General features: G+C 46.3%; 1 protein-coding gene across 2 annotated transcripts in view; it reads left to right on the plus strand.

Moving 5' to 3' along the window:
* The first annotated feature begins 7,979 nt into the window (after positions 1-7,979).
* The window catches only part of DNAL4 (dynein, axonemal, light chain 4), a 10,247-nt gene continuing 10,094 nt past the window's right edge, over positions 7,980-8,132 (plus strand). For both annotated transcript variants that reach the window (XM_015568936.1, XM_006752735.2), the window contains exon 1: positions 7,980-8,080. The gene's annotated coding sequence lies outside the window, so the exon portion shown is untranslated. The remainder of the gene's footprint in view (positions 8,081-8,132) is intronic.

An 8,132-nucleotide genomic window follows, 5' to 3' on the forward strand; every position in this document is an offset into this window, starting at 1 on the left:
TCCAGCTACATATATAAAACCCTAATAATCAGATAGACCAAACAGCAGAACAGCAGAACAACCAGTCGCTATGATAGGTACTGACCACCAGGGGGCAGACGCTCAACACAGGAGCTGCCCCCTGGTGGTCAGTGCACTCCAGTAGGGGGAGCACTGCTCAGCCAGAAGCCCTGAGCCTGGCTCATGGCTGGCAAGCGCAGTGGGTGTGGCAGGAGTCTCTCCCGCCTTCGAAGCAGCACTAAGGGTGCCCGACTGCCTGCTTAGTCCTGCTCCCCGGGGAGTGGGACTAAGCCAGCAGTCAGACATCCCCCGAGAGCTCCCGGACTGCATTCCAGGCTGAGGGATACCCTGCCTCAGTGTGTGAATTTTGTGCACTGGGCCTCTGGCATTCTAATAACTATGAATGGTGTCAGATGGGTACAAGATTTATCAGGATGACCACTTTTAAGTTATATAATGTGTAATAATTAGGGTAGATGTCTAAAACGAATATAATATGGCTTGCCAATTGTAATTAAAAATCATAAAAAGAAAAGAAAAATAGCATCTTCAAAGTGCTGAAAGGAAGCAATTGCCACCCTAGAATTCTGCATTCACTGAAAAATTTTTTAAAATGAAGATGAAATTCAGACAAAGCAAAACCAGAATATTCACCACCCCTGGTTTTTATTACCAATAGAGCTTCTCTAAAGGACAGACGGGAGGAAGTTCTTTAGGGAGGAAATGGTCCTGAGAGGAAGCATGGAAATTCCAGTGAAGAGCTGTGGAAAGTAAACATGCGGATAAGTCTAAGTCAATATCGGTTGAAAAAACTAATAACAATTATGTCCTGTGAGGTTTAAAATTCATGACGGCAGCAGAATAAAAGGTTGCAAGAGGTAAATGCAGTTAAAATGCTTTAATGTCCCTGCATGGTCCCGGGAGTAGTAATCGTATTATTAATACTACATTAGACTTTAATAAGTCTGGGATCAATATTATGTTTTTTTAAGGAAATCATTGAAAGGATTATAAAAGAATGTGTAACTAACAAGCTACTACAGGAAAAAGAATAGAATAATATTCTCATCCCACCCCTGCCACAAAAAACAAAAACAAAGGAATTATAAAAATAATTCAAAAGAAGGCCCAAAAAAGAAATAAAAAGAAACACAGGAAGGGTGGGGTTAAAAAAAAAGAGTAAGTTAATTGACTTAAACCTAAATTTAATGTGAGTATTTACATTAAATATAGAAAGATAGACATTGTGACTAAAATACTAATGTTGTCAACTGGATTTTAAAGAATTATATAGATGGGGGGGTGGTTGGGGGTTAATGGGGGGGCTGAGGACACATTTGTAATACCTTAATAATAATAAAAAAGGAAAAAAAATCTGAGAAAAAAAAAGAATTATATAGAGCCCTAGGCGGTTTGGCTCAGTGGATAGAGCATCAGCCTATGGACTGAAGGGTCCCAGATTGGATTCTGGTCAAGGACACATACCTGGAGGCAGCCAATCAATGATTCTCTCTCATCATTGATATTTCTATCTCTCTCCCTCTCCTTTCCTCTCTGAAATCAATAAAAACATATTTTAAAAATGAAAAACAACACTTCCCCTCCCTGTTTATAAAAAATAAAATAAAATAATTATATAGAAAGGTGAAATTAAAAGGATAGAAAAATATGTACTATGCAAACACTAACTCAAAGAAAGTTGGTATAGCCCTGACCAGTTTGGCTCGGTGGATAGAGCATCGGCCTGCGGACTGAGGGGTCCCGGGTTCGATTCCGGCCAAGGGCATGTACCTTGGTTGCGGGCACATCCCCAGTAGGAAGGGTGCAGGAGGCAGCTAATGGATGTTTCTCTCTCATTGATGTTTCTAACTCTCTATCCCTTTCTCTTCCTCTTTGTGAAAAATCAATAAAATATATTTTTAAAAAAAAGAAAGTTGGTGTAGCTATATTTAGTTTATAGTAGACTTTTAGACAAGAAGCATTGTCAGAGTTAAAGGGACATTAGTGTTTGGGTTAGGGTTAGGGTGATAAAGAGTCAATTTCTTAGGCTATAACAATTATAAATGTGTGTACCTGTATTAACACAACTTCATAATATGTATATAAAGTAAAAACTGCCAGAACCAAAAGGAAAAATTGACAAATGCACAATTGTAGTGGTGTATTTTTTTTCAAGGTGAACTCATATACATATATATGTGTGTGTGTGTGTGTGTGTGTGTATTAGAGGCCCAGTGCACCAAATTCGTGCACCAGTAGGGTCCCTAGCAGCTGTGGGCTGCTGGTTGCCAACCGGAGCCTCCCTTCCTACTGTTGGCTGGCCGGCCCAGCCCACTGGTGGAACTCCCTGTCGAGGGGACAATTTGCATATTAGGCTTTTATTGTATTTTATTTTATTTTTATTTTTATTTTTTTCCCCCAGAGAGGCTGGGAGAGGGAGAGCTAGAAACATTAATGAAGAAAAAAATATTGTTTGGCTGCCCCTGCATACCCACTACTGGGAATGTGCCCTGACCACAGGAATGGAACCATGATCTCCAGGTTCATAGGTCCATTCCCAACCACTGAGCTATACTGGCCAGGTGTGGTGAAGTATTTAACACATCCCTCTCAATAACTTATAAGGTGTTAACATAAAAACATTCAAAGCTGTGAAGAATTTTCGTGAGTTTATTTGAGCCAAACTGTCGACAATCGCTGGGAAGCAGAACCTCAACGGATTGGGATAATGCTCCAGAGAATGGCGGTTTTTTCATCTATTTTTTAAATATTTTTTTTTAATTGATTTCAGAGAGGAAGGGAGAGGGAGAGAGAGACAGAAACATCAAAGATGAGAGAGAATCACTGATCGGCTGCCTTCTGCACACCCGCTACTAAGGATCCAGCCCGTAACCCAGGCATGTGCCTTTGACCAGGATAGAACCCAGGACCCTTCAGTCCACAGGCTGACGCTCTATCCACTGAGCCAAACCAGCTAGGGATTCATCTATTTTTACACTGCAATCAAAGGACAGGACAAAGGTGGGTTACATGAAATCCAATGGTGATAGATTAGAGAGGGGGGAGAAAGCAAAGCGGGGAAACCTCTGGGATTGGATAAAGAGTAAAATGATGGACACATAGTTCTTTTACTTAGGTGGGTACAGGATAGTTAACAACAATTGACATGATAACAATAACAATGACGGAGTTTGTGGTGTCTGTTCTGGCCCCCAGGCACATTAGGTTGTGCCCCAAGGGGTCCGGCAAAAGGGAATTGACAAGTTACTGTTTCAAGAATATGTTATCATAGATGCAAAAAGACAAACAGCTCAGTTCAGGTAAAGGTTGACCTCCTCAGTGAAGATACCGGCCTAGGACGTAACTGCCCACCATCACTGCTTTTAGTTAAAGTTTCATTTCAGACCATCCTCTATGGTGACTTTAGGTCTCTAAGTTTGCAAGACCGCCGTGCAGGCCTCCTCTGAGCTTGTCAGGTCAGCATGTGGCCCCTTTCGTCCACAAGGGATAGAAGATAAGAAATTCAGTATGAATATAGAAAGTTTGAAAAAATGATTCACAAACTTGACCTAACAGAGCAACTACAGAATAGACACTCTTTTCAACTAAGTACGAAAATGTCACCCAAACGGACCGTGGTGGGTTGAATAATGGCCCCCAAAGATGTCTACCTCCTGATCCTCAGAACCTGTCACTCTGTTTTGTCACATGGCCGAGGGAAATGAGGAATTGGGAAGTACAAACTGGTAGTTACAAAATCATCACAAAATGTAAAACACAGCATGGGGCATAGCGTCAATAGTATTGTAATAGCTGTGCCTGGTGCCAGGTGGGTAATGGAAATATCGGGGGATCACTTCATCAGTGATATAAATGGCCAACCACTGTGCTGCACTGAAACTAGTACAACATTGAATGACAACTGTAATTGGAAAATGTCCAAAAATTAAGTATGAAAAAAAAGATTGCTAATCAGATAACCAGGAGATAAGGAGATTAACCTGGATTATCTGGATGGATCACAAGCAGTCCTGTGTCCTTAGATGTGGAAGACAGAGGGGAAGAGTCAGTGTCGGAGGGATGCGGAAGGTCTCTAGATGCTGGAAAGGGAAGGAAACACTTTCCCCTAGATCGGTGGTTCTCAACCTCCCTAATGCCGCGACCCTTTAATACAGTTCCTCTTGTTGTGGTGACCCCCAATTTCATTGTTACAAATTGAACATAATTAAAGCATAGTGATGAATCACAAAAACAATATGTAATTATATGTGTGTTTTTCCAATGGTCTTAGGCGACCCCTGTCAAAGGGTTGTTCGACCCCCAAAGGGGTCGCGACCCACAGGTTGAGAACCACTGCCCTAGATCATCAAGACGGAACTAGCCCTGGGAACACCTCGATTTTAGCCCACTGACACCCATTTCAGACTTCTGACCGCAGAGCTGTAAGATAATAAGGTTGGTTGTTCCAAGTCACTGTTTTTCCAATCCCTGTTACTTGCAGCTGATCCAATTGCTAACTGATTCCAGAAAGCCCACTGTCAGCAACTTTAAACAGCAGGAGCAGCCTGGCCATTGTGGCTCAGTGGTTGAGCGTCAACCTATGAACCAGGAGGTTAACAGTTAGACTCCTGGTCAGGGCACATACCCGGGTTGCGGGCTCCGTCCCCAGTAGAAGAAGCGCATGAAAGGGTGTAGGTGGAATGTAGCCTGTCTTGGGGAATGACAAGAGCTGAGTCTGAAGAAGTAGGGTAGGACCCTACCTTCCCCATTCATTCACTCATACATTCATTCATGAAACATTAACCAAGCACCTATTCTCTGCTGGATCCTGTGTGGAAATCAGGAATGCAGAGATAAATAGAACAAGGTCCTGGCTCTCAAGGAGCTCACAGGGGAAGAGAGAGAACTAAACTCAAGAACAAAACACTGGAGAAGGGCAGAGGCAGGAACACGCACCAGATGAGCTGGAGCACAGAAACTCTTCTGGTTGCAAGGAATTCCAAAAAGTGCACAAGCTTTGACCAAAAGTGCATGGGCTCATATAGCCCAAAGGACGGGAGGGCAGAGGGAGGATGTGGGCAGAGAGGATGCGTGAGCAAAGGCAGGGGGGTGAAAAACAGCATGGAGCCTGTGGAGAGCCATGAGAGTTGGCATAAAAAACAGGGGAAGAAGCAGCAAGGAGACGAAGCCACCCACAGGCTACACCATGGGGTCCTTGAACGCCAGGCAACAGCATCAGATGTCCCCTGATAGGCAATGGAGAACTGTGGAGGGAGGGAAGGGGTCGTTTGAGAGGAATGCAGTGGTGAAATTTGGGTTTTAGAAGGATCACATTGTCTGTGGTACAGAAGATGGGCAAGACCACAATCTGGGAGTCCCCTTAGACAGTTATTGCGATAATGCAGATGGAATGGTGGCTCTGTGCACATGCAGAGTGCCATGGACATGACCAGATGAGCTGTAATCAGGACAGAGTCAGAATTAAGAGCCAGAATCGGCAGGCTGGGGATTGGCTGGAGGTGGGTGATGGTGGGGAAAGTGTGAAGGATGAGAGTCCCTGGGTTCTGGTGGAGGCAACTGGGTGGGTGGTGGAGCCATTTACTGAGGTGGGAAATGCAAGGAGAGCAGACTGGAGGGAGATGATCAATTCTTGTTTGAGACATATGGAGTTTGAAGGGTTTGTGGGATATTCTGATGGAGATGACCAGGGGGCAGTTGGCTATTTAGGTCTGGAGCTCCAGTGAGAAGACTAATCTGGAGAGAGAAATACAGGAGTTATCAGAGTGTAGGACATTGGCAGTGGAACCATGGGTGAGATCCTCAAGGGGCTATACGTAAAGCAGCAATTCTCAACAAGATATGCATTGGGGGGTGGGGAGTGCATAACTCCCGGAGAGACTATTGGGAATCACCAGAGGGGCTTTTCCGAAGTCCATATCCAACTCTCAATTCCAGTAAATACCCAGAAGTGTGACCAAGGGAAATGATCACTGATGAGGTGACTAAGATAGGAAGAAATTTGAGACCATTGATGAGAAACAAAGAGGGCAAAGGTGGGCACAGAAGGCAGAGGAAGAAAAGCACAAGAAAGTGGGTAAGGAAGAGGCTCAAGGAAATCCAGGAGAGTGAGGTGCCCCCAGTGTTAGCATAGAGCAGTGATTCTCAATTGTGAGTATGCACAGGGTGCAGTGAAAAATACAGATTCCTGCCCCTCACCATTCTAATGTGTGAGACCCTGGGATCGGCACTGAAGGCACTCCTTCCGAGTACAGAATTTCAAGAAGATGGGTGTGGTAGACAGGCTATGCCAGCAGAGAGGATGGGTGCGGGAAGATAAAGACTAAATGGATCTATCAGATTCTGTTCTCCAGGAGGTCACTGGTAACCATGGAAGAGAAAATTTTGGTGGCATCGTGGGAGTGGAAGCCAGATGGCAGTGGGCTGAAAAGTGAATGGGAGGTGAGAAAAAGAAGACAGCAAGTGTGGACCCCTTTTAGAGAAATTGGGATGAGAGGCAGAGGCAAGCGCTTCATCCCCCTCAAAGGCCACCTCCCACCTCCTGGAGACAGTTGGCAAAGAGACTTGGGGGGAGGTGGAGGCCAAGCCAGGCATTTCAGGACCCGCAGAAGGCACCCGGGAGGCCAGGTGGGAATGGGCAAGGGGCTAGCACGCCTCCAGCTGCCAAGTCTCAAAGCTGAACCCACGGTGCCTGTCTTCTGTCCACCCACTCCAAGTCCAGCCCACTATCTTCACCACCCAAGTGACCTCTCCTCAACCCAAACCTGACCACGTTACTGCTGGCCTTGAAACCCTCCAACAGCTACTTTCCCCAACTCTCACCTCACCCCAGGGAACACCCACATCCCTGGCATTCAAAACCCGCTGACTTCTGTGGTCCCAGCTTCACTCTGCATCTTCACCATCACCTCTCATTCGTACCCCATTCACCCTTCACCCAGGCCACCAAGTTCCCTGGTGTGTGTGCCCTCCACCCTCATTAGCCTACTGGTCAGGTACAGGCTCAGCCAACTCAAGCACCACCTCTTCCGAGAGTCAGTGACTCCCTCCCTGAGGAGGACCAGCACCTTGCCCACACCTCTGCCAGGGCACAGGTAGAATGAATTATTCTGCATCCATTTTGTTGGCACAGCTGTCCCCTCACAGGACTGTGCCTTCTCTGGGACCAAGGTCCTCATCTTCTTCCTCTTTAAATCACCAGAACCTGGCCAGGGCTGAGTTCCCGTCGGTGCCAATGAAGGTGAAGAACCCGCCATGAGAAAGCCAATGTTTACATTAGGGAGTGCCCTACTGAACCTTTGATCCACCAATCAAAGAACTGCACATGCAGGTTCTCGTCCCTTCCATAGTTGCATTATTAATGTTCCCTCCTTGTGGGGAGAACGCCATGGTCTGGGCAGCTGTGTCTGTAATTAGATGGTACAATGTCCCCTCTGGACTAGGACGAGGCAGCTGTAGGAGGGTGAGCTCCAGTGGAAACAGCACCCGGGTTCATTCTCTGGGAGCTTTACCTTGATTCTTTCCTCTAACAAGTTACTTAGCCTCTCTACACCTTAGCTCAGGTGGGGTTACGAATCCCATGATCTGGAAGGATGGTGGTGACGATCAGGAGAGAGATCATTGGAAAGCCCTACATGCCGTAAATAGTAGTAATGATTGGCTTTGGAACAAAATAGCACCTCAGCGTCACGTCGCCAACAAATTGCACTCGTTATTTCAAATGACTAAAAGAAACTCCCAAGGCAACACTGCTCTGAAAAGTTTGTTTCTCTAACATGAGAACTCCGTAGGTCCCAGCCTCCTCAGGCCCACTGAGGACGACTACACGTTAAGCTCCGCCCCCCTGGGCTCTAAGCCACGCCCCTTTCGTGCTAACCTCGACTACGTAGGGCCCTTCGACATTGAAGGACACTTCTATTCACCAATAAGAAGTAAAGAGGTTGTCAACGTCCGGTGAGGGGTGGGACTTCCTCGCTGTTGCTAAGACACTCTTGTTTTGCTCCCTGACAACCCCGGCGTGGGTGCGCTAGCTGCGGCCGGGCTGCAGCCCCCGCGGGAGCAGGTGAGGCCCGGGGGCTGGGCGGGCAGCCGGGTGGGGAGGGCCGGCCCGGAGG

This window comes from Myotis davidii, unplaced genomic scaffold (assembly GCF_000327345.1).
Source record: "Myotis davidii unplaced genomic scaffold, ASM32734v1 scaffold2370, whole genome shotgun sequence".
NCBI classification, from domain to species: Eukaryota; Metazoa; Chordata; class Mammalia; order Chiroptera; family Vespertilionidae; genus Myotis; species Myotis davidii.